The 25,350-nt window shown below is 36.6% G+C and overlaps 1 protein-coding gene across 2 annotated transcripts in view; it reads left to right on the forward strand.

The window, feature by feature from the left end:
- Akain1 (A-kinase anchor inhibitor 1) overlaps positions 1 to 25,350 on the forward strand; it is a 55,191-nt gene that overhangs the window by 1,609 nt on the left and 28,232 nt on the right. The gene's annotated exons all lie outside the window — the stretch shown is intronic.

The raw sequence follows: 25,350 nt of genomic DNA on the forward strand, positions 1-25,350 counted from the left end.
TTTTAAAGGAAAGGATTCCAGACTGGTTTTTAAAAAATGCATTTAGCAAAATTTGAGAAGAGGAAGTTAGCTTCCCACTCCTCCTCTTCAGGATGGTAGCTGAGAAAGCAGGTTGAAGTTTCTGTCATTTCTGAGGCTTAAGGCCGTAATGATTTTTAAAGGAATGTCTTAGAGAATTACCCCTCTCTGGCCAAACTAGATAATTCAAGATAAGAAACTATTCTGTACAGTAAAGGATATTCAATAAACAAAGGATAAGTAGAGTTGGAAAACAGCATCTCTTTGCTGCTTTTATAAACCACTTAACACTTGTCTGTTTTTATTTGATCTTCCCATCACCCAGTGAAGTTAAGGAATACCATCCCTATTTTACTACCTCAAAGGAGACTGATTCCAGATAGTCCTGCCAGGTAGTGATGTAGTTGTCTGACCTTAGGTTCAGTCTCTTTCTCCCATACTTCAGAGTGTTCCACTACCTTCCCTGACTACAGGAATAGCTGCTTATTGGTTCAGCTAAGATATAGCCAAAGGCAAATCAGATCCTTCCATCTCTTAAGTAGGAGGCAGTGTGGTGTCCAGTGTTAGAGTTATTAGATGATTTTTATCTAGGCATATTCTATAAGCATGATCATGGGTAAAGGATAGTATAATGAACAGTGGGGAATTTTTGGGAGGGAGGGAATCAACTTAACTTAAGTAGTAATTAGAACAGGGTTTTACTTTTCTAAGTTACTTTCAAGTTTGGTATTATTGTTTATCTGTGTAGGGGGAAAATAGAAATGATTCCTGTCAAAAAATGGCATTAATTGCAATCCCAAGAACCAAAGACCGAATATTTTCTCTGATATGCAGATGTTAATTCACAATAAGGGGGGTAATTTGGACTAGACAGAGGGGAGTGAAAGGAGAGGAGGAGAGGGGACATGGGGATAGGAATGATAGTAGAATGAATCGGACATTATTACCCTATGTGCATATATGATTATGTGTCCTGTGTAATTCTACGTCTTGTACAACCAGACAAACAAGAAGTTATACTCTATTTATGTATAATGTGTCAAAATGCATTTTACTGTCATGTATAACTAATTAGAACAAATGAAAAAAATTTTAAATGGCTTTAATTGCTGACTGTGTTGGCACACGCCTAAAGTCCTAGCAACTGGAGGCGGGAGGATTGTGAGTTCAAAGCCAGCCTCAGCAATTTAGCTAGGTCCTCAGCAACTTAGCAAGACCCTATTTCTGAATAAAATATAGAAAAGGACTGGGAAGGTAGCTCAGTAGTTAAGTAACTCTCAGTTCAATTCTTGTACTGAAAAAAGGCATTAATCAACTTATATAGGATAGGTACAGAAATCTATAAAAGAAACCTATAAACAATTTTTGAAACATTTCTTTAATTCTGAGGTTTCCTTGAAACCTCTTATTGCATTTTGGGACAATAAGAACAGGGTGCTTAAATGTGCTGTTTTACCTTCCCACTAACAGCTCATATGATTTGTGTTTTTTTTAAGTTTATTTTTATTTTTATTTTTTATTTTTTCTAACTGGTTATACATGACAGTAGAATGTATTTTGACACATTGTTCACAAACCAAAGGCTGAATGTTTTCTCTGATAAGCTTATATGTTTTCTAACTCATAGAGTGATATTATTCTGAAGGAAAATGAGAACAATGAGTTGCTTTTGAACCCTGACAGATTTTCAGCACTATACTCTCACTTCTAGCATATTGTTCTTCTAAATATCTATAATTTTGGAATCCAGATGTTTTGTACTGGTTCAGGGGAATACTCTCCCACAACTTTACTCTAAGGTAACCTAACATTCAGGAAGGGGAGGAATAGACCACATGCTAAGATCACTTCAAAATTAATAAAAGGGTAAAAATAGCAATAAATTAGCAATGAGCTATTTATAAAATTGGGTTAGTGGGTACTGTGTTTTTCAAAACACATTGTAGATTTTTGGATTTTAACAAAAGTAAGCAAAAACCCTGAGATATAATTCTGGACTTGCTAAATGACCTGTTTTTAGTGCTCTTCTTTCTTTGTCTTAAAAGCAAAGGTGAACAGTCATGAAGATTCATGTAGTAAGCTTTAGTCCACAAATACAAGGAAACAAGGGAGAATTGGAATGGGGCTCTATATTTCTCTAGTTGAAATTAATTCTTATCATATGGTATAAAATATATTCTTAGTTTCTAGTTCCAGTTAAACCAAGGACTTAAGGAATAGAACTTAAGTTGGGCAGGATCTTTGGATGGTTTCTAGTTTGTGTAGCACAGACAATTCAATTCTATACCTTTCCTCTCTCTTATATCATTAGTAGGCATTGAATTTTAGGAGGATTTTAATTTTGTGCAAACTAATTTTTAAACTCCTTAAAGGTAAGGACCCATAACTGTTACTTTTTAAAGGATTTAGATACCTGAAGTCTATCACTCATTATTTCTTCCCTCTAAGGGATCTATACAAAATTATTAACAGTTAAATGAGGAATAAAGCATATTAATTTCTCTGTAAGTACCTAAAAAATGAAGGTTAAGGTAAGTTGGAGCAGATGGCTTAGGCTAAAGGCTAAAATGAGGCCTTGCTTCCTTTTCCTAAATATCTTTATTTTTCCACCTGCCATTTCCCAAAACGGATGGTAAACATATGTCTAGAGCCTTATGAGAAGATTTATATTCATGTCATGAGGGCTAAAAGAAGGGCAGTACAACCCATACACAGAAATACTTTTGCTCCCATTTATAACACTAAATTGACCCAGGTTACTTAGTAGTGTGATTGTTTTGCTCAGCTTTTTCACTGCTGTGATCAAAAGACCTGACAAGAGCAATTTTAGAAGGAAAAGTTTATTTTGGGGAATCACAGTTTCAGAGGTATCAGTCCAGGGACAGCCAGCTCCCTTCCTCAGGGTCTTAGGTGAGGCAAGAATATCATGGAGGAAGAGTGTGGTGGAGGAAAGAAGCTGGGAGCATGACACCAGGAAGGAGGGAGAGAGAGAGAGAGAGAGAGAGAGAGCGCTCCTCTCAACATGACAAAATATAAACCCCCAAAGGCACCGGCAAAGACCCATCTCCACCATCCACACCTTACCTGCCTATAGTTACCACTCGGTTAATCCTTATCAGGGGATTAATTCACTGATTGGGTGAAGGCTCTCATAATCCAATCATTTCTCTTCTAAACCTTCTTGCATTGTCTCACACATGAGTTCTTGGGGGACACCTCATATCCAAACCATGAGAGTGATCATAACAAAAATTCCATTTAGGGGAAAATAAAAGTGTGGAGAGGAGATATTTGGTTTTCCTATGCAGGCTGTTGCTTTTGTTTGTTGAGTGGGTATAGCAAGGCATTCTTTTCTATTTAAAGACAAGTGGGAAAAAGAAAGAAAGACCACTGACTGTGATATTAAAGTTGACAAAGTACACAAGAGAAGTCAGGGCGTTCCTTGGTCTATTTCCAGGAGGATAAAGACGATATGCTCACAAATCTTTTTAGTGACAGTTTCACCCAAAGAATTCTAAACTCTGAACATTCAGATTAGTAACTTCTGCTCGGAGGAAGTGCTAATTAAGAACAGAGAATAAAATGGAAAGTGAGGACAGAAGGTGCCTTATCTCTGGGTAGTTCCCCACTTCCCCCAATGATTATATATTTCAGGGATTAATGGACCTCTCTTGTGGATGAGCTCAATATATATACTTGACTTGTTTGGATTTACTTCAAGTCAGATACTTTGTCAGCAAAAAATTATTTTTTGTATATAAATTAGGCAACCTATGGTGATAAGAATTTCATGAGGGTATAAAATACTGTAATTATAGCAATTAGACAAACATTGACATCTAAGCTTAGTGTGAAGAGTACTTAGCACCAATATTTCTAGAAAAAGTTATCTAAGATACTTAAGAGAATATTTATTGCAAGGTAGTTATAACTTTTTATTCATTTATATAAATCTCTTAACAAATCCTGAGAGATTGATGAATAAATTATATAGCAGAATGTCTTAACTGATGGGTTTATAATCTACCAGCTCAATAAATTCTCTTCTGTTAGCATAGTTTTTTAAAAAAATATTAATTTATAACTAAAAATTTATGTACAATAGAATTGATCTTTTTGGCATATAGATCTGTGAATTTTAATACATGTGCAGATTCGTGTAATGACCACAGAACAATTTCATTGCATTATTTTTTTTTTCATGTTACATTTTATCAGTGAATCCTTTCCCTAACCCCTAATCCCTGGTTATCTCTGATTAGTTTTCTGTTCCTAAAGAGTTGCTTTTCCAGGCTAGGCATGGTGATGTATGCTCATATTCCAGCTACTCAGGAGTCTGAGGCAGGAGGATGGCAAGTTTGAGGCCAACATGGGCAACCTAGTAAGACCCTGTTTCAAAATAAAAAATAAAAAAGGGTTGGGAATGTAACTCAGTGGTACAGTGTCCCTGAGTTCAATCCTACACACACACACACACACACACACAAACACACACACACACACACACACACACACGTCATATGAATGGAAAAATAGAATCTTAGTCCATTGGGACTGCTACAACAAAATACCATAAACTGGATGGTTTACAGACAAGAGAATTTTATGTCTTACAGTTCTGGAGGCTAGGAAGTCCAAGACAGACCAAGGTGCAACAAATTCACTGTCTGGGGAAAAAATACTTCCTCATAGACAGCCACTTGTCACTGTAGTCTCATATGGCAGAAAGGTGAGGGATCGCTCCTAGACTTCTTTCATAAGAGCATTAATATTTTAGGCTCTGCTTAGTAACATAATCATCTCCCACTGGCCCCATCTCTTAATACCATCATCTTAGGAGTTAGAAGTTCAACTCATGAATTTGTGGGGAGGGGCATAACCAATCAGACCACGACACACTGTGTAATCTTTGGAGACTGGCTTATTTCACTCAGTGTAACGTGTTATGTGGATCATAAGTTCTTTGTTTTTTATTCTTGAGTAGTATGCCATTGTATGGATATACCCAAAGGTGTTTATTCCTTCTTCCATTGAAAACCATTTAGGTTGTTCCCAGTTTTTGCCAGTCTGAATAAGGCTGTATCAAATACCCCTATACATTTGCATGTGAACACAGACTTTCATTTATCTAGGAATTATACCCTAGACTTGGAACTGCTGGGCCTTGTAATTAGGTGAGCTTGCTCCTCTCTAGACAGTTAGACCATGTTTACATTACCTCAAACAATGTATGAAAGTCCTAGCTGCCCTAAATCTTTATCATTCTAAAAGCTGTTGTAATGGTATTCATTGGGGTTTGAATTTGCATTACCCTAATGACTAATAATTGTGGACCTTTATTCTCAGGATCCTATTTGCCATATATTTTCTTTGATGGATGGTCTGTTCAAATCTTTTGTCTGTTTTTTGGGGGGAATGTTTGTTTTCATAATGTTGAGTTTTGAGATATATGGTCTACAAATATTTTCTCCCATTTTGTCACTAGATTTTTTAATGTTTTTTTGGGAGGGGTGCTGGGGATTGAACTCAGGGGTACTTGGTCACCAAACCACATCCCCAGTCCTATTTTGCATTTTATTTACAGGCAGGGTCTCACTGAATTGCTTAGTGTATCACTTTTTCTGAGCCTGACTTTGAACTTAAGATCCTCCTGCCTCAGCCTCCAAAGCCGCTGGGATTACAGGCATGTACCTCTGTACCTGGCAATTATTCATGTTTTTAACACTATCTTTTATCAGAGTAAAAGTTTTTACTTTCAATAGTCTAAGAATTTTTACTTTTGGTCATACTTTTGATGACCTATTTTAATTAATCTTCGGTGCTAAAGAAATTTTCTCACATTTTCTTCTCAAAGCTTTATAGTTTTACATTTGGATCTGTGATCCATATCTAGTTGATTTTTAAATTTTTTATTAAAAATTAAAATTTTTATTTTTTTATAATTGTACTTATCTATGGGCTGTAGTGACATTTTAACACATGCATATAGATATACTGATTAAATCAAGATAGTTAGCATTCCTTTTCATCATTTTCTTATGTTTGAAGACTCTTCTAATTCTTCATAAAATGTGTAATTATCCCTGTACTGTGGAGCACTGAAAATTATTGCATCTATCTGTGCTTTGCTATTCATTATCCAACTTCCCTCTATCTGCCTCCCCCTCCACCCTTCCCAGCCTCTAGCAATCACAATTCTACATTCAGCTTGACATTTTTTAGCTTCTACATATGAGAGAGCAACATGGTATCTTTCTGTGTCCAGCAGATTTCACTTAATAAAATGTTTCATTCTTTTTTTCTGAGAACATGATTTTATTCTTTTTTATTAGTTCATTTTAGTTATACATAGTATTAAATTTCATTTTGACATAATTATACAAGCATGGAATAGAATTTGTTCTAATTCATGGACTTAATTCTTTTTATAGCTGACTAGTATTCCACTGTATATGTATGCCACATTTTCTTTTATCCATCCTGTATTGGGCACCTAGATCGAGTCCATATCTTAGCTATTGTGAATAATGCTGCAATAAACATGTGAGTGCAGGCATCTCTGTGATATGCTGATTTCATTTCCTTTGGATATACACCCAGACATGGCAGATCTGTTTAGTTTTCTGAGAAAGTTCCATACAATTCTCCATAATGGCTGTATTAATTCATATTATTCCCAACAGCGTATCAGAGTTTGCTTTTCTACGAATCTATGGCAACATTTATTATTTTTTGCCTTTTGATGATAGCCATTTTAACTGGAATGAGATGATATCTTATTGGTTTTGATTTGCATTTCCTTGATGGCTAATGATATCAAACATTTTTCCATTTATTTCTTGGTCATTTGTGTTTGTTCTTTCGAGAAATGTCTAATGACATCATTTACCCATTTTTAATTTGGATTGTTTTAGATTGTTGAGATTTTTAAGTTCCTTATATATTGTGAATATAAATCTTTTGTCAGATGATTATCTTCAAAATATTTCTGTAGGTTGTCTCTTCATTCTGTCATTTATTTTGTTGTGCAGAGTCATTTTATTTTGATAGAATCTTGTCAAGTTTTGCTTTTCTGTGTATACTTTTGGTATCATATACAGAAAATCTTTGCCTAGATCAATGTCCTAAAATCTTTTTCCTATGTTTTCTTGCACAGTTTTATGGTTCTGAGACTTATATTTAAGCTTTTAATTCATTTTGAGTTTATTTTTATATGCAGTGAGAGGTATGGTCTTGCTTCATTTTTCTGCATACAGATGAACAATTTTCTCAGACCATTTTTGAAGAGACTGCTCTGTCTCCAATATATGGTCTCGTGTCTTTGTCAAAAATTAATTGACAGTAAATATATGGGCTTATTTCGGGGATCTCTAGTCTATTCCTTTGGTCTATGTGCCTGTTTTTATGCCAATACCATGCTGTTTTAATTACTGTAGCTTTGTAATGTTTGGGAGTCAGGTATGGTGATCCCTGTTGTTTTTTTGTATGCAGAATTTCTTTGGCTAATCAGGGTCTTTTGTGGCTCTATATAAATTGTAGAAGTGATTTTTATAGCTCTGTAAATAATTCGATTGTTATTTTCACAGTAATTGCATTACATCTGTAGATCACTTTGAGTTGTATGGACCTTTTAACAATATTAATTACTTCAATCCATGAACATGGGAGGCCTTCCCATGTTTTTTGTCTGTGACTTCTTTGATTTCTTTCATCAGTGATTGGTGATTTCTATTGTAGTATTGTAGAGATCATTCACTTCCTTGATTAAATTTATTTTTAGGTATTCCTTTTTTTTTTTTCTTTTTTGGTAGATACTGTAAATGAGATTTCTTTCTCACCATAGTGAATCACTTAAAGGGCATTGTTTAATTTTCAATTATTTGGGAATTTCCTAAATATCATTCTGTTATTTCCTTCTACCTTAATTTCATTATGGTTAGAGATAAACTTTATATGATATTAGCTGTTAAAAATTTGGTAAGATATGTTTATGAGTCATGATGTGGTTTATCTTGGTAAATGCTCCACATACACTTGGAAAGAATGTATATTCTGCTCTTTCTTGGTGGATTCTTCTTTTATATACTAGCTGATATTCAGCCTGCTTATTCTATTGATTACTGGGAGAGAAATGCTGAAGCTTTTACCAAAAATTGTGAATTTTTTCTCTCTCCCTTCCTTCCTCCCTCTCTCCTTTCTTTCCCCTTCCTTTCCCCCTCCCTTCTTATTCTGGGGATTGAACCCAGGGACTCACATTTACTAGGCAAGCTCTCTACCACTGAACTATATCCCAACCCTTGTCTCCCACCATTTAAAACAAATTATTATAAGCAAAAGTCTCACCATGTTGCCTAGGAAGTCTTCTGACTTGTGATCCTTCTGCCTCAGTCTCCCAACTACCTGGAATTACAGGTGTGTGCCACCATGTCTAGTCATTTCTCTTTTCTTTCATCACTTTTGGCTTTCTCTATTTCAGCTCTCTTATTTGGCTCATATACATTTAGGATTGCATCCTGATGAATTGATACTTTGATCATTAGGTAGTATCCGTCTTTATCACTATTAACCTTGTTCTGAAGTTTATTTTGACTGATAATAATCAGGTGTTTTTTGATATGTGGTTGCATGATAAAATGAAATTTCATTATTTGAAGATTCCATATATGTGAATTTTTCTACTCACACATTTATTTGTAACAGAAAATTTCATGCAGCACTTTTGCTGTCACTCTTGGGCATGTGCAGAGTGGCCAAAATTTTGAGTCATTCCAAATGTGTGTTCCCAGCTGAGGTTGAACACTCTCCATTGTTTCAGGTCTTACACTGTAAATAAATGTGCCTTCATACTCTGTCAGTGCCATGTTTTTCACATTGTTATGCTTTCTGTTGGTGATTTCAAGTTTGGGTGTTGTCTAGGGTTCCTAATCACAAGACAGCTGTGATGTGCTTTATAAAGAAAATATATGTGTTAGAGAAGCTCCATTATATGGCCTGAGTTACAGTGCTATTGGCCATGAGTCCAATGGTAAGCAATTAACACATATTACTTTAAAGAGAAACACACATTATTCAAGGTTATATGTTGATGAATTGATAAAAATGTTGTTATAGAGACATGTATTTTCCCTGTGAGCAAAGGCTCCATATTTACTGATTCATTGTTCGCAATATTTTAGAACATAACTACTGTGCATATCATTTTTCATCATTTTACTTTTAAATGACCTCTATTGTTACAATCAGTGAGGGTTTCTTATATGTGGCATATTATTGGGTCATGTTTTTTAGTTAGAGGTAGAATTTTAAAGGTTGTTTAAATTGGCTTTATTGCCTGCCATTGTGATTTGGATTTGAGGTGCTCCCCGCAAAGCTCATGTGTCAGACAATGCAGAAGTGAAATGAGTAGTTTATGAGGGCAGCAATCTGATCAGTGATTAATACATTTTATAGTTGGATAATTTGAATGGACTACTGAGTGGTAACTGTAGGCCAGTAGGGCATAGATGGAGGAAGTGGATCACTGGTGGCATGACCTTGGACTATATCTGGTCCTTGGCTCCTCTCCTTCTCTCTCTGCTTCTTTGCTGTCCTGAGCTGAGCAGCCCTCCTCTACCACACTGTTCTGCTATAATTTTCTGCTTGACCTTGGGCCCAGATCAATGGAGTCAGCCAACCATGCAACAAAACTTCTGAAACTGTGAACCCCAAATAAACTCTTCCATCTTTAAGTTGTTATTTTCAGGTATTTTGTCTATGGCATGCAAAACTAACAGAACTGCTTACATGACTTTTTCCTATGTGGTAACTATATTTTCTAATTCTCTATTATCATTTAATTATTCTTCTTATTATTATTTTGTGTTATTGGGGATTGAACCCAGGACCTTGTGCATGCGTAGCAAACACTCTACCAACTGAGCTATATCTCTAGCCCCTAAATTACTTTTTATCATTTGAAAATGTGTTGTTATTGAATACCATTAGAACTTTTAGAAAACATAATCAAAATGGATAAATAACTCACACTATGATACAGTAGTTACATTAATTTGTTTTATATAACTTCCCAGTCTTTGTCTCTATGAATATATATATCACTCCTTTTTAAACAAATATGATCCTAACATGCTATTACTTTTTGACATGAGTGTTTGCACAATGTACCATTATCTTCTTTTCATACCATTCAATTGTCTCTTACATATTATTCTTTTAAAGACAGTGCAAAAGATGTCATTCTTTCCTTTTTAAAAAAAAAATAGCAGCAAAGGCTCAGAGGCCTGACCAATTTTAGGTCACAGAACCAAGATTTGATATTTCCTATAAAGATATAGTTATTAAATCAATAGGAAGCAACAATTTGTACAAACCAATTTTGATACAGATGACAAAAATGTGTACTTATAAAACTGGTCTCCTTTGGAGAGAATAACCTGTATAGTAAGCACTTTTTCCAAGTTAGAGTAGACCAGGCACTCTTCTCTCAGACCACAGAGAAATGGACTTTGTTGTCCTTGCACACTTCCTAGATTCTTCATCCACCCAGGCTGCCTCTCTCAGTGATGGAGAGTAAAAGAATGTATCCAGGACAAAAGTTGTCTAGGAGAACAAGTTTCTGTAAGTATACACAGTGCTTTATGGTTTTTAAGGCATTTATATTAACTAAGTGCCACATACAGGAACTTTCTTGGGTTGAGGATACATGCCATAGGAGTTGGTATATTCTCTCTGTATAGGGGGACTGAGAAGGTTTCAGTTATTCCATAGCAGTTCAAATATGAATTGAAGTTGGTTGTTACAGAAGCTTGAGTTTGGCAACAGATAGACGTGGTTTCAAACTTCTCACTTTTGCCATTTCTGCACTTAATGGCCTTGGGTAAATTATCCAATATTTTTGATTTGCTCATTTATTTGTAAAACAAAAATCATAATATAATATTTTCCAGAGTAGTAATGAAGATAAAGATGAAAAGTCTACTATTCATAATAGCAGAGATATAGAATTTACACAGGTGCCCATCAATGGATGAAGAGATAAAGAAAATATAGTACACATACACATGGAATATTTTTCATAAAAAGGAATCTCTTTACTTATAGCTAAATGAATGAAACTGAAAAGCATTGTGTGTGAAATAAACTAGACACAAAAATAAAAATACCACATATTCTCTCTCCTATATGGAAGTTTATAAAAAGTCGACTTGAATGTAGAATTGATTACTAGAGAAAGGGGAGGATGGGTAGATAAAAGCAGTTTGGATAACAGGTACTGAAACAAAGTTAGAAGAAACATGTTCTAGTGTTTCACAGTACAGTGGATGCACAGTGCACAATAATCTTTTTTATATTTTATGAAGATCCAGAAGAGAAAAACTCAAAGTTTCCATAAAGAGCTTGATGATAGGGAGATGAAAACACGAATTGCCCTGATTTGATCACCTCTTGCTGTATGAATGCATTGAAATATCTCACTGAACCCTATTAATATGTACAATTAACACATCACTGAAAAAAATTTTAAAAAGCAAAGTGGAGCAGAAAAAAAGATGAAGTGTCTGGCCCAAAGTAGACTAAATCATAGCTCTAACCAATACTATTGTTGTTTTAAAGGGGAATATCTAGTAGTGTATATTTTGCATACATATACATAAATATGATCTTATTTGCACCATCAGTCTTGGGAAGCTATATGTTTAGCTCTTTCTGTGGAAGAAGATTGACTTGCCGGATCACTGTGTTACCTGGTTAGAGGTTATGAAACTTTAAAGCAAAATGCTATGACAAGCTGAATTGATGATAAAGCAGATGTCTGAGTGCATCCTGGGATGAATTAGTCATGAATCATGGAAAGTTGCTGTTTAAAGGCTAGCAGCTGCATGCTTGAAAGCAGATGGCTATCTTGCTGATCTGAATAATTCTGATCTTGTCTAAATTTAAAAACTGAATGTGTTTAGGTATGAGGATGTATGCATAAGAGCACCCAGCAGTTCTGGATGGTGCTTGTCTGGTGCGGGCATAATGTATTATGTTTTTAAAACTTCACTGCTTAGTCAGGGTAAATTTGTATTTTGAGGTGTAGCTTCACATTCATTATCCTTCTTTTTTTTTGAGACCTACTTTCCCATTTTGTGGCCTTATGTCATAGACACTCACACATTCTTAAAGATTATTCTTTGAATATTATCTTTGGTCTTATGTGGATATTGTTAGGAAGAAAGTCACAAATTTTGTGAAACAACAACACAGTCATTAGCTAGGAATTAGAAGAGGGTTGGAGTTTAATTCCCAATACGCTGACTTACTATGCTACTCTGAGTCTGCCTCTCTTACCATCATATTCTAAAGGGTCATTTGTAACATTTCTAGAGGTTCAGCATCTTAGTAAAGACTTGTAGAGACAAACATTAGAGGACATGAGAATAAGAAGGCCATGGACCTTGTATGGAATCAACATAAGTACTCATCGATGGATAAAGAAAATATAAAGAAGACCCACTGTGTGCCAGATGTGTCACCTGCTTTTTTTCAGTAGGGAACAACTTTACCACCATACATACCAAACTAGAATCTACTTTCTTTAACCCGTGGATGAAAGGCTCTCCCATATTCCTAATAGTCACATTTGATTTACTTGCTGAAAGAAACAGACAAAAGTGAAATGCCTCCTTCTATTCCTTTAAAAGTTATTTTTTCAAACTTATAAAATAGTTCTTACAGCATTCAAGAAATAGACTCAGATTATGAATGTAATATTTCTGTGCTGGACAAATATGATGGATCTGTTTTATATTTAGACAGGAAGCCTTTATGAATCCACATTTTGTGTTGCCAAAAGGAGTTGTTAATTTTTATCTCCATGGAATTTATTTCTAACCTTCTTGTGCATTTATTCCTGTCTTTCCATTTTAATTTTACACTTTTGTGGGAATAAAAAGTGAAATTATGTGTTTATTTCAGTTCTGTAGATGAGATTTTAATCACCACTAACCAGAGAATTTAGCCTGAAGTTCCCTATAGCCTTAATTGCAATCTGACTCATGCTTCAGAACACATTACTTCACCACATGATCAGGTCATGCTATGCAAGTTAATAAATAATAGTTATTTTACTTCAAAAATAATGTATTTCAAGGAGAACAATCTCTACTTATCTTGCCATTCTTTGTTGTGCCTACAGGCCAATGCTAGTTGCATGGAGCTGTTGGACATTAGAATGAAACTCAATAAGAATTATGTGTGACCACTCCTCCACCCACCTAGCCACCTGAAACAGGGGCAGATCTCTCAGTGAAGGTAACACACTCCTGGTCAGGTGTGTTCGTCAGCTTTGCAAATTACCTGATAAGAACAAATTAGAGGAGGATGACTTTTGGGTGGCTCATTGTTTTAGAGGTTAAGTTCATGGTTGGCCATCTCCATTACTCTGGGTATGAGATCAGGCAGAACATCATGGCGGAAGGGTGTGGTGGAGGAAAACTGCTCAGCTCATGGCAGCCAGGGGGCAGAGAAAAAGCACAAGTGTCCAGGTACAAAAACTAGTTCCCAACTGCATAACCACAGTGACCTGCTTCCTCTAGGCACGCCCCTGCTTTCCTAGAGTTACCATGCAGTACAGTAGTCCTTTCAAATTATTAATCCACCAGAGGGGTTAAATCATTGATTAGGTTGAAGTTTTTATAATGTAATCATTTCACTCTGAACGTTTCTGTATTAACATATGAGATTTTGGGGGGATATCTCACATCTATACCATAGCACCTAGGAAAAGGACACATAGCTGCCTTGCTGGGAATGGGGCTGGGGATGTCAGGTGATGCTATAAACCGGTGAGTGGCATGGGGAGTGGAATAAATACATTAGATAGCTTCATTCATTTATTTAGGAAACTTTCACTGCCTCTTTTCTATGACTCATGGACTCTGCTAGGTAGTAGGCACTAGGACTTTCATATAAAGTACATTAAAGGGTTAGAGTTCTATGATTGAAGGGCAAAGAGTCAAGGGACTTGGAGAGGAGGAATGGGTCACTACTTCTTGGGGAGAAGGACTTTCTTGCCCTGAGTCTGATTTTTCTTGGAGAGCCAACACTCGGAGGGTGGATAAAACCTTGATCCTTTAGAGCTACCCTCTTCACAGACAGACCCTAGCACATTTTGGCCACATGTGTGTAAATGCTGGAGTGTGGGGTGGGGGAACAGAGATACTGAAGGAGAAGGAAAATCATTTTTATTATGTCCTTTTTTTTTAAATGGACACAATACCTTTACTTTTTAAATTCATTTTATGTGGTGCTGAGGATCGAATCCAGTGCCTCACACGTGCAAGGCAAGTGCTCTACCACTGAGTCACCATCCCAGCCCTTATTATGTCCTTTATGTGCATACATGAACTTTATAAAGAAATAGGCTCTAATACCTTTGAGTGATAATAAAGATGCCCACGATGAGGGAGCATATTAAGGATCTGAGAAGAGACACTCTAACGGGAGCAAGTGCATTAGATCTGGGCCCTGGCTCCAGTTCCTGAAGTTATCTTCTGCTTGTTGTCATCTCCCTTTAATGACCAGTGCCACCACCAGGTCAGGACCAAGGGCAAGCTAGGCTCCCTTCAAAGAGTTACCTTCAGCATGGGTAGACATCTTTTCTTAACTTCTCTAAGCATAGCTGAGGCAGACTTTTATTAAACACTAAAAGAACACCCAAAGAAAATTAGGTTACAAATTTCTCAAAAGGCTCAAGATTTTGCTCTCATCAGAGATATTTTGTATCTTAGTCCTTATTCCAGATCACCCCAATACTATTTATTCTGTGACCCAGGGGTTCTTGGTGCTGGCCACACATTAAAATCACATGGGAAACTGGGTTAAATGTGGATTGTAAAGTTTGTACAATCTATAGGATTGTACCCTAAGGGTAAATATTTTTTTAAAGTTCTTCTGGTGATTGATTATGCAATTGAGCTGAAAAGCATCAATAATAACCTCAAAAGGCAGGCACAATAGGCAGTCCTCTTGTGCATCTCCTCTTAGCACTTACATGTGCTTGGTATATGTTGTATGAATGAATGAATGAACACATGGTCATCTTTCTTTTTACCTTAAGATATTCCCATTAAATTAAAAACCAAAAGACAATTTTAACCCTGCTTCTTTGCACCCAGGTTCCTACTGTGGTTAGAGGAACACACTTGTCATTGACAACTTTGTAAGACCATCATTCTTTAGATAAAGAATCATCTTATCCCACTTCTTCATGGGGAAATCTTAATCATTCAATGATCACAGAACTCATGCAAGTAGAATCACATTCATCAACTAGTAGAGGATTTGCAAACTCTCAGGCATTTTAGTCCTGCCTTGGTGGTTAGGTTAAGGATATATGAGCCAGCAAAGTCCTCCGATACAGGAGACAGCAGGCAAGAACCAGAATCCACATGGAGGGACACCAACTGTGGTTCTGCACTCAGAACCTTAGTAACAGCATTCTATTTCCTGGTTGTTACTCACAGACATGACTTTTAGATGGACAAGAAGTCAGAGGGGAAGAAGGAATAATACAGAACTCACAAAATATGTGCTCAGGGATATCCTTGCCAGTTAAATTCTAAGCAGCATTTGGTATTCCTTTGGACAATAATCTGAGTTGAATGGAGAAATAGGAAGGGTTGTCTTGGTCCCACATTTCAAAAGTCCATATCACTGCAAATTTCAAATATAGAAGGAAAAAATTCAAGTAAGTATATTATTGAGTCAGTTTTCCCTTAGGCTTAAGGTTTATTTTTCATTATTTGACATAGAAGCAATTTATGTATGGTAAAATTAAAACAGAAAATTTATTATTTATAGAGTATCTATATGATGCATCAACCTGAAAATAAATATTTAATGTTATTTAATATAGTTAAGTGGTTCACATAGTTTTGAGAATCCTGGAATTGAATTGCCACAGGTTTGTGATACTGTTTAAAAGGTGAGAAAAAATACATATATAATTAAATATAAACTATATGTATAAAATATCTTCATATATTTAAAAATATAATTCAAAGTCAATTTGTGAATTATGACTTAGAACCAGAAATTTGTATTTGATAAAATGTTTTTCTACTTATTTGCTCTTTGAGAAAAGTGGCTTTGTGTTTCTGAGCCTCAGTCTACCTAATTTTAGAATAGTAATAATAATCTCTTTTCATGTAGACTGGCAATCATGACTCAAAAAGAAACTTACTGTAAAATGTGCTTAATGGACTACACATCACATATACATCAAAGTCATAGTTTTGTATTTAAGTTTTTTTTTAAACCTTAAACAAAGACTTACCTTGCATGAAATCTTTCAGAAACAAAACTCCTATGATCTTCTTAGACTTTTTGTCAGCCCTTTCTATGAACCCACTGCTGTGACTGAGCTAGCTTGCTCTTTCTTTCTTTCTTTCTTTCTTTCTTTCTTTCTTTCTTTCTTTCTTTCTTTCTTTCTTTCTTTCTTTCTTTTCTTTCTTTCTTTCTTTCTTCCTTCCTTCCTTCCTTTCTTTCTTTCTTTCTTTCTTTCTTTCTTTCTTTCTTTCTTTCTTTCTTTCTTTCTTTCTTTCTTTCTTTCTTTCTTTCTTTCTTTCTTTCTTCTTTTTTTTGTATCAGGGATTGAACCAAGGGGTGTTTAACCATTGAGCAATGTTCCCTGCCCTGATAAACATTAGGCTGCAGTTGTTAAAGTATACTTAGTATTTAATGTCACTTTATAATTATTAACCCAACTTCTTTGATCTCAAATGTTGATATCATGCCAGATATAATTGTAATTAAAGGTATCCATTGTATGACCTCTGGGGAAAAATGACTTATTCTGAGACAGGGTCTTGTTAAGTTGCTTAGGGCCTCACTAAATTGCTGAGGCTGGCTTTGAATTTGTAATCCTCCTGCCTCAGTTTCCCAAGCTGATGGGATTAAAGATGTATGCCACAGAGGTTGCTGAATTGCTGTATTTCACCGCATCCCTAAGACCAAACTCCCCTGAAACCATAGTTAGTGTCTGGATTGAACTGTCTGAATGTTCCAAGGAGTTCAAGGGTGCAGTTTTTAATATAATTTGTTTCTCTGTTGTGTTAAATAATGTACTTTCTTAAAATTGATTTTCTTGAGAGATCACCTACAGTTTTTCTTATGTAGTCAACCACTTTTCCTAATTATCATTTTCTCTTTTTACAAAAGAAAGATAGAGCACATCCTTCTCTCATCATATGTCACCCTGGGAGGCACCACACTCTCAGAAAAGAATCTTAAGCCTTAGCATCTTCTTACAGCATTTGGATTTTGCAGAGTCTGTAGGATTTTCACACTTGGCTTCCACAGCACTTTTTCTTTGGAGGTTGTTGTGGTGTCCACACTGTCTAGGGCAGTGGTTCTCCACCGGAGGTGATTTTGTCTCTTTTACCCCTCCCTTCTCCAAGGGACATCTGGCAAAGTCTAGTGATATTTACACTTGTCACAATTGAGTGGTGTTACTGGAAGGGCCAGTTATGAATTTTGCAGAGTTTAGTGCAAAATGAAAATGTAAGGCCCTTGTTCAAGAAGCAGGAAAAAATGTCATTAAAGGTCCTAATACATAAAGGACATTTTCCTTTCTTCTGTTAGTTTCTCTCTCTTCTGACTTATCATGGTGCTTTAAATTTGCTATTTAATGTTTTACTAAGTAAGGAAAACAATTATAGATTTCAATTATTAGCATAAGTTTTATCATTCACCTTAGTGCTGTGCAACACTAGTTTTATTTGCAAACATGGATCTTATGACCAATCACAAAATTTCAGTTTCATAGCTTGCACATATGCATATGCATTTCTCACCAAAACAGTGGAATTGCTGCACAAACTTACTGAACTGTTTTTTTACTTCTTGATTTGCATATGTTCTACCAACATGCTCTACTTTGCGCTTACTGATGAGTCAGGACAGACTGAAAGGGAAAGGAACTCCGGGTACCTCTTTTTTTTCCTTTTCTCCTGTGTCAATTTCATTGCAAGTGGTTGGTTAATACAGGAAAGCAACAAGAGCAGGGAAGATGATATGGTCCTATTGGGGAGCTAGGGAAGAATAGGGTTACTTTAGATTAGGTAGAGGGAAGCAAGGGAGGGAAAAGGGTATAGGGGTAGGAAGGATAGTAGAGTGAAAGAGACATTATTACCTCATGTACATATATGACTGCATGATGGATGTGATCCTACAGTATATACAATCAGAAAAATGAGAAATTATACTCTATTCATGTATCATTTATCAAAATGTGTAAATGCATTCTACTGTCATGTACAACTAATTAGAACAAATAAAAATTAAAATATAAAAAATGTCAGACTTATAAATGTCCAATAAATGTCAAATATTATTTAATTGTATTAATAATCAAAAAATTAAAATAAAATCAATACTATTCTTCCAAAAAAAATGAAAGAAAGAAAGATGATAGGGTCAGTTGGTCATTCAAACATTATCTTGTTTCTGTGTTCCAAGTGAGTTGTGGTTCAAACAGAAAGGATCCCTCCCCTCAACCCTTATTTAGCTGTAGATGCCACACATTTACCTTCTATAGCTGTCCCTTGGTTTTCCACAGTAGGTAGGTTTCTGGACCTTCAGTGGCTATCTGCAGTTATTCAGTTCCTTTTGTAAAATGGTGCAGTATTTACATATAACCTATGCATATCCTCCTATACATTTTAAATCGTCTCTAGATTACTCGTAATTCCTAATACCATGTAAATGCTATGTAAATAGCTGTTGTACTGTATTGTTTAGGGAATAATGAGAAGAAGACAAGACTACATAGTTCAGTATAGATACAATTTTTTCCAAATGTTTTCTTCTCTCCATTGTTGATTGAATCTGTGGATGAGATACCATAGATATGGAGGATGGCTGAACTCAAGTCTTCAAGTCTTACTGAACTCACATGCCTCATGGAGCCACTGGATTTCTGTGCTCATGGGGCATTACAAAGGCATATGTATATGCAAATGAGGCAGGAATGACATATTGCATGCTGCTTTTCTGCATAGGCATAGGTTCCATTGTCCCACCAAATTTCACTTACAAAGCACACATTCAAAAGTAAGATTTTTAAGAATTTCAAGATGGCAACAGTAGAGCATGAAACCAAACTCAGAACTTCTGAGTTTGGGGCCCAATGTGATTAAATTGTCACCTGCCTGTGAAACTAGTCCTGGTCACTGGCTTCCAAACTTCCTATAGTACACAAGACAACCCTTCACCCCCAACTAAGCTGTGACTGCAAAGGTTAGTACTATCTCCCTAGGGCATCTGAGGTCTGCATTGAGGTCAGTCCCTCTTCAGTAGGGTTGTTCTCATGGGGACGGAGGGTCTGCTTTATGTTTTGCAATGTCATTGTCACTACATCTACTGACTTCTACTGACTTCTAGTTCACTGAGTCCCTCTTTGAGGGACTCTTTACTCTACAATGACCAAGCTCCTCAGTACTTCATCCAGACGAGCAGTTTTGCTTACTGCTCTTGCTGTCAATTTGCTGATAAAATCAGACAAGACAGGTTAGTTCCTAGCTGTGGCTAGTGGGCCTCAGGGCCCCCTTGGGCAGTGTTCCATTAAAGGGACTCTTTTTGCACTGCCCCGTGAGCACGGTCTTTCACAGAGTAGGACATGGGGAAGAGAGGTTCTCCAAAGTTTTGAACTCCACTTGGTTGTCTAAACCAGGCTGGAGTATCTCTAATATTAGAATATTCAGCACTATTACAATTTCCCTCCAAGTTAAAGCAAAATGTTCATGGGGAAAAAGTCGGCTTTGTCAGTCAGGAAACCAAGGGCAAGGAGCACAGAGCAGACAGTGGATGGATGCAGAAGGAAGGCTCTGGGACAAGTATGGAGAATCCTCTTTGCACTTGTCATGTGCCAGAAAGAGTGCTGGGATGGGGTGAGCCAAGATCCCAGATGGCCCAGAGTTAATTCCCTACCCCCCTATTTTTGGCTACAATTCCATTTCTAGGTCTCTAACCATGCACAGCAGATGGCTGAGGGGAGGGTCCTGCCAAAGAGGGCCCAGGTGGGAGAAGCATGTAATTCGGCTGCTTACCATAATCAGTGGAACCAAGTGCTTGGTGACCACTGACCCCACGGCTCTTTTGCACTCCTAGAGGTCAAGATTATTCTTTGAACCTTTTCTCTGAGTTCCCAGCTTCTGGAACAGAGCTTGATTTGTATTAATTAGTTATTTATGAGACAAACACTTTGTTCTAGATCTAGACTAGTACTCAACAGGCAGCACCCCTGCCCTTGGAGGGCTTTGCATGTTTAGGCAACAGAGCCAAGAGCAACTGCCTCCTGCCAGTTGTCTTGACTGTATGCTCTCTTCCAAAGGAAAAGACATCATTTTATTCCAATAGCCATGTCACAAAACTCAGCCCCTCCCTTCTGTTTTGGCTCCCAATAGAGTTGCCAGCTGCTTTTGTTAGGGTTTCAAGTCTCTGATGGCTTTTTTTTCTTTTTGAACACGGAAAATATGTCAGTTTCTTAAATCAACGATTTGGAAAAAAAATATGTGTATACATGTATTTTTATATTTATATATACAAACAGAAATCTGTAAAATGACAGAATGAAACCCAACATACACAGAAACACCAATAATGACCCATGATTTGATATTCCTAGAATTTTACTTAATTCTATGAGAAGCATTTCAACAACAGTGTTAGTTTAGTCCCAAGGAAATTTGTATGTATTGTGCAGCCTCATTTGGGTCAGTAAAAGCAAGTTGTCTCCTGGGAAAGGAGCTGAACATTTTCATGGCCATTACTAATTAGAATGGTCTATTAAGGTCTTTGATTTGCACATTATAATATCATCTGGTGGCATTTTAATGATTAAATAATTTTAACCAGTTGCAAAGTGAAACATTTCTCACTCATTCTAAGACAGACTTTAAATAAGACTTTTACCAAGTCATTCTTCTTGCTTTAAACTATATAACTGTGCTCTAAACATTTAATCAAAAATAAGTGTAACTTAGATATTATCCCTGTTTTCTTCTATCATAAGTCTTTTTCTTTGGCAGAATCCTGATCCTTAGTTTTAATATGTTCCTCAAAGAGGGTTTTGTAGATATGATATAAGAAGTCAAGCTTCTTAGAAATTGCTTTTTCCAGCAGTAAAATTTTAATTTCTTATATTTTTGTAAAGTATAAAAAGAAGAGGCCAAGAAACAAACTCTTCTCTGATGTAAGGCATCTTTATTTCCTTTTCTAAAAATGGTAACATGATTTATTGGGGGAAAATGTTTCTGATTACATAAAAATTAGGTAAAAATGTATGATGTATTAAATAATTTTGTTCGCACTGTAAAACAGCAAAAGGAATAAATATGGCTCTGCACTAATGACTAATCATTCCATCAGTAATTACTTATTAGTTTTCTTTTGTGTGTGTGTGTGTGTTGCTGGGGATTGAACCCAGGGCCTTGTGCATGGGAGGCAAGCACTCTACCAACTGAGCTATTTCCCCAGTCCCAATAATTGCTTTTTAAGTAACAATATAACTTAGTATTCAAGAGGCTGGCCTATTGATTCTCTTTATCTCAGTTTCGTCTTGTATAAAGTGAGGATAAAATACTACTGGCCTTATCCTGGTTATCTATTTCTACATAATAAACCACCACAAAGTTTACTACTGTGTTGGCTAAAGCTGCCCATCAGCTAAAATCTAATCTGTGTTCTGTTGGTAGGAAAACCTCTATGTGGCCTGAATCTCCTTCTGGCATGGTGGCTGGGTAGCAAGGTGAGCATCCCAAGGGGAAAAAACGAGATGTCACCTTTTTATAGTTCATCCTTCATGTGTCCTCTAGTGTATTCTATTAATAGAGGCAAATTCAAAGGGAGGGGGTGGAGACTCCATCTGTTACTGAGAAATGGCAAGGTTCTGAAGAACATGGGGCCAGGCAGAGATATTGCTATGGTCATTTTGGGAAAACACAGCCTTCCACTGTCTCAATATAACTTTGATGAGAATTAAATGAAGCAATATAGACACAGAATGTCTACAAATAGCAGTAAATATGAGTGTGCTATTGCTATTATTGCATACACAAAATGTGCTAAAGTACTACACAATCATCTTTGATTAGCAGAGATTCAGATTTTAGAGTTGATAGTTTGTACCCCTTTATTTAAATGTGAGAAATCTCAAGTCCAGAGTTTAACTTGCTAAACCATCCAGTGAAAGAACTGGAATCATGAGATCAAAGTTTTGAGTGCTTCTCGTAGGTCAGACTATGGAGTCTGGAATTGAACAGAGCTGGCAATCCCAGAAATAAACCTCTAAATAGTTAATTGAAGCAAGTAATGAATGTTATATCTTCAGAGAGTCTTGGAAACTGATTTGTAGATAGACCTGAGTAAAAAAAAGGGGTTCTTCCACCCCTTTTTTGGGGGGGGTACCAGGGATTGAATCCAGGGATGTTAAATCACTGAGCCACATCCCCAGCCCTTTTTATTTTTTATTTTTATTTTTTTTATTTTGAGGCAGGGCCTCATGCTAAGTTGCTGAGGTTGGCTTTGAACTTGCAATCATCCTGCCTCAGCCTCCTTAGTTGCTGGAATTATAGGTGTGTACCACCTTGCCTCACTAGGTCTTCACTTTAACTTGGAGCATATTTGTGTTCAGTTGCAAAATTGCTGTTTTGCCTTTACTTTGTGATTGATAAGATCAGGTGAATATCTACCAAAATTACTACAGCCAAATATTTTGCCATATAATTCATAATAGGCAGTATTTCTGATAAAAATCAGAATATTTTGAATATCCCAAATGTGTGAATTAGTTATACAGAGGCATGTCTTAGGTACACATGTAATTATATTTAATGTACAATTTCCTGTGGTTATAGTTATTAGAATTTTGGATTAGTAAAGGGCTGAAAGTCTACAGATGAAGAGTAACTATGACCTGCTGCCATGCACTGGCTATAATGGAATATAGCTAACATAAGTAGGTGTTCATGAGATAGTGGTCATTGCTTTCCTAGGGAATTATGAATGCAGTTTAGAATAGAGATTTATGTTTTTGCTCCAAGATATGTTAATTGGCAGAAAGGGTTATTCCTCTCTTTACTTTATCTGGATTTCCTAAAATAAATCAGACAGACTCAGAGACCTCTATCCCCAAAGACCTCAGAGGGGACCAGAGTTGCCAAGTTAGCTGATGGTAGCCATGTTATAGTGCTCTATGATAATGGTGCTCCATTGCTTGGTAGGCATTGAATTACTGGTAGATTTCAACTTGCATTTTGTTGGAAACTGGCTTGTTGGAACTGAGCTGTGTGGAGCTCATTTGGCATGAGGGCCTTGGATGATGAGTGATATCTGTCATGATCTCAGGCAGAGAGGGTGGCCTCACATTTGTGTTGTGTATTTACGGTCCTGTTGTGAATTTCATCTGACCTTCCTGTGATGATTAAATTCATGTGTCAACTTGGCTAGGCCTTGGTACCAAGTAGTTTAGTCAAACATCAGTTTAGATATTATTGGAAAGATTTTTTAAGAAGTGATTAGCATTCAAATCAGTTTATTTGAGTCAAGCAGATTGTTCTTCATAATGTGTATGGGTCTCATTGAATAAATTGAAGGCCATCAGACCAAAAACTGAGGTTCCCTGAAGAAGAAATAATTCTCCTCAAGACTGAAATATTTTTTCAAGACTGCCTATTTTTTCAGTATGCTGCCCCAAGAAATTTGGGCTCAAAATTGTAATATTAACTCTTCCCTTCATTTCCAACCTGTTGATGGCTGTGCACATTTTAAACTTGCCAGCCTCCACTATTGCGTGAGCCAATTCCCTAAATCTCTTTCTCTCTATGAACACCCCATTGATTCTCTTCTTTGGTACCTGGCGGCACCACGTCCTTCAGGTCCTTTATGTGGTTCCATATCCTTCATCTCTTCAAAAATTGCCTCCTGAGGAGACAAACACCTGTTAATGCCATTCAAGTGTTTAACTTCTGGGGAGTCTAGGTTGGAAGCAGGATACATAAGAAAGAGTTCACATGAAGCAAAGACAAAAAATTGGTAGTAAGTTTTGCTGTGATCTGGATCTTGAATATTCCCTCAAAGACCCATGTCTTAGCTCACAGGATGATGCTATTGGAAGGTGGCTGGACCTTTAAGAGGAGAGGCTGGCAGGAGGTGTTAGGTCACTGGGAGCCACCCTTGAAGGGGGCTGTTGGACTCCAGACTCTTCCTCATTTTCTTTAACCTCTTGAACATGATGTGAGTAATTTTGCTCTGTCATATGCTCCTGCCATAGTGTGCTGCCTCACCACAGGCCCAAGAACAATGGAGCCAATTAATCATCATCTAGAACCTCTAAAACAATCAGTCAATGTAACTTTTCTCTTTATAAGTTGCTTATGTCAGGTATTTTGTTATAGAGATAGAAAACTGACTAGCACAGTTTCCCAGATAAAGTATTTTTTAAATTGTAGAAGACACAGAAATACAAAGACAGTGCATTGGTGAGAAGGAATGGACATGAGTTTTGGAATTGGGCAGCTTGGATTTAAACTGTGATCTTCAATTTTTCAGCTGTATGGCCTTCAAAAAATCTTAACCTTTCTGAGCTCCAGCTTACCTCATATGTAAAACTGCAAATAATTCCCATCTTTGGTAGGTATAGATAATGTCAGTGCTCAATCATGGTGGCTCCTTTGTTTTAAGAAAGTTTGCATTAGAGTAAAGGCACGACAATGAAGTGGTTATGTGTTCCTTTGTTGTTTCTTTCTAAGTTTCCTTCAAGTTAGGCTCCTCCCTTTCGCTCACTCCACCCTGCCTGCAGATTGGTCATTTACATTGAAGTCTGTGATAAGTAAAAACACACATTGTTACCCTAGTAACAGGGTTTAAGAACAAGCTAGAGTGACAAAATTCTGGTTTGTTTGTTTGTTTTGGTATTTGGTTTAGTTTGAACTCAGGGGCACTCCACCACTGAGCCACATCCCCAACCCTGTTTTGTATTTTATTTAGAGACAGGGTCTCACTGAGTAGCTTAGTGCCTCAATTTTGCTAAGGTTGACTTTGAACTCAAGATCCTCCTGCCTCAGCATCCCAAGTTGTTGGGATTACCAGTGTGCACCATCGCACCTGGTTAAAATTCTGGTGTTACTAACCAGACCACAGGGCAAGTTGTGTCCTGATGGATTTCAGGAAAAATAGAGGAAGCAGCCATTTCTTCCACAGTTAGCCCCTGTGTGTGGGTCTCTCATTCTGCCTACATGTAGGGAAAACAATTAATTCATAAGGTTGTTTAGAGGAGTAAATGAGATA

The sequence above is a fragment of the Sciurus carolinensis genome, chromosome 15 (genome assembly GCF_902686445.1).
Source record: "Sciurus carolinensis chromosome 15, mSciCar1.2, whole genome shotgun sequence".
Taxonomy (NCBI): domain Eukaryota; kingdom Metazoa; phylum Chordata; class Mammalia; order Rodentia; family Sciuridae; genus Sciurus; species Sciurus carolinensis.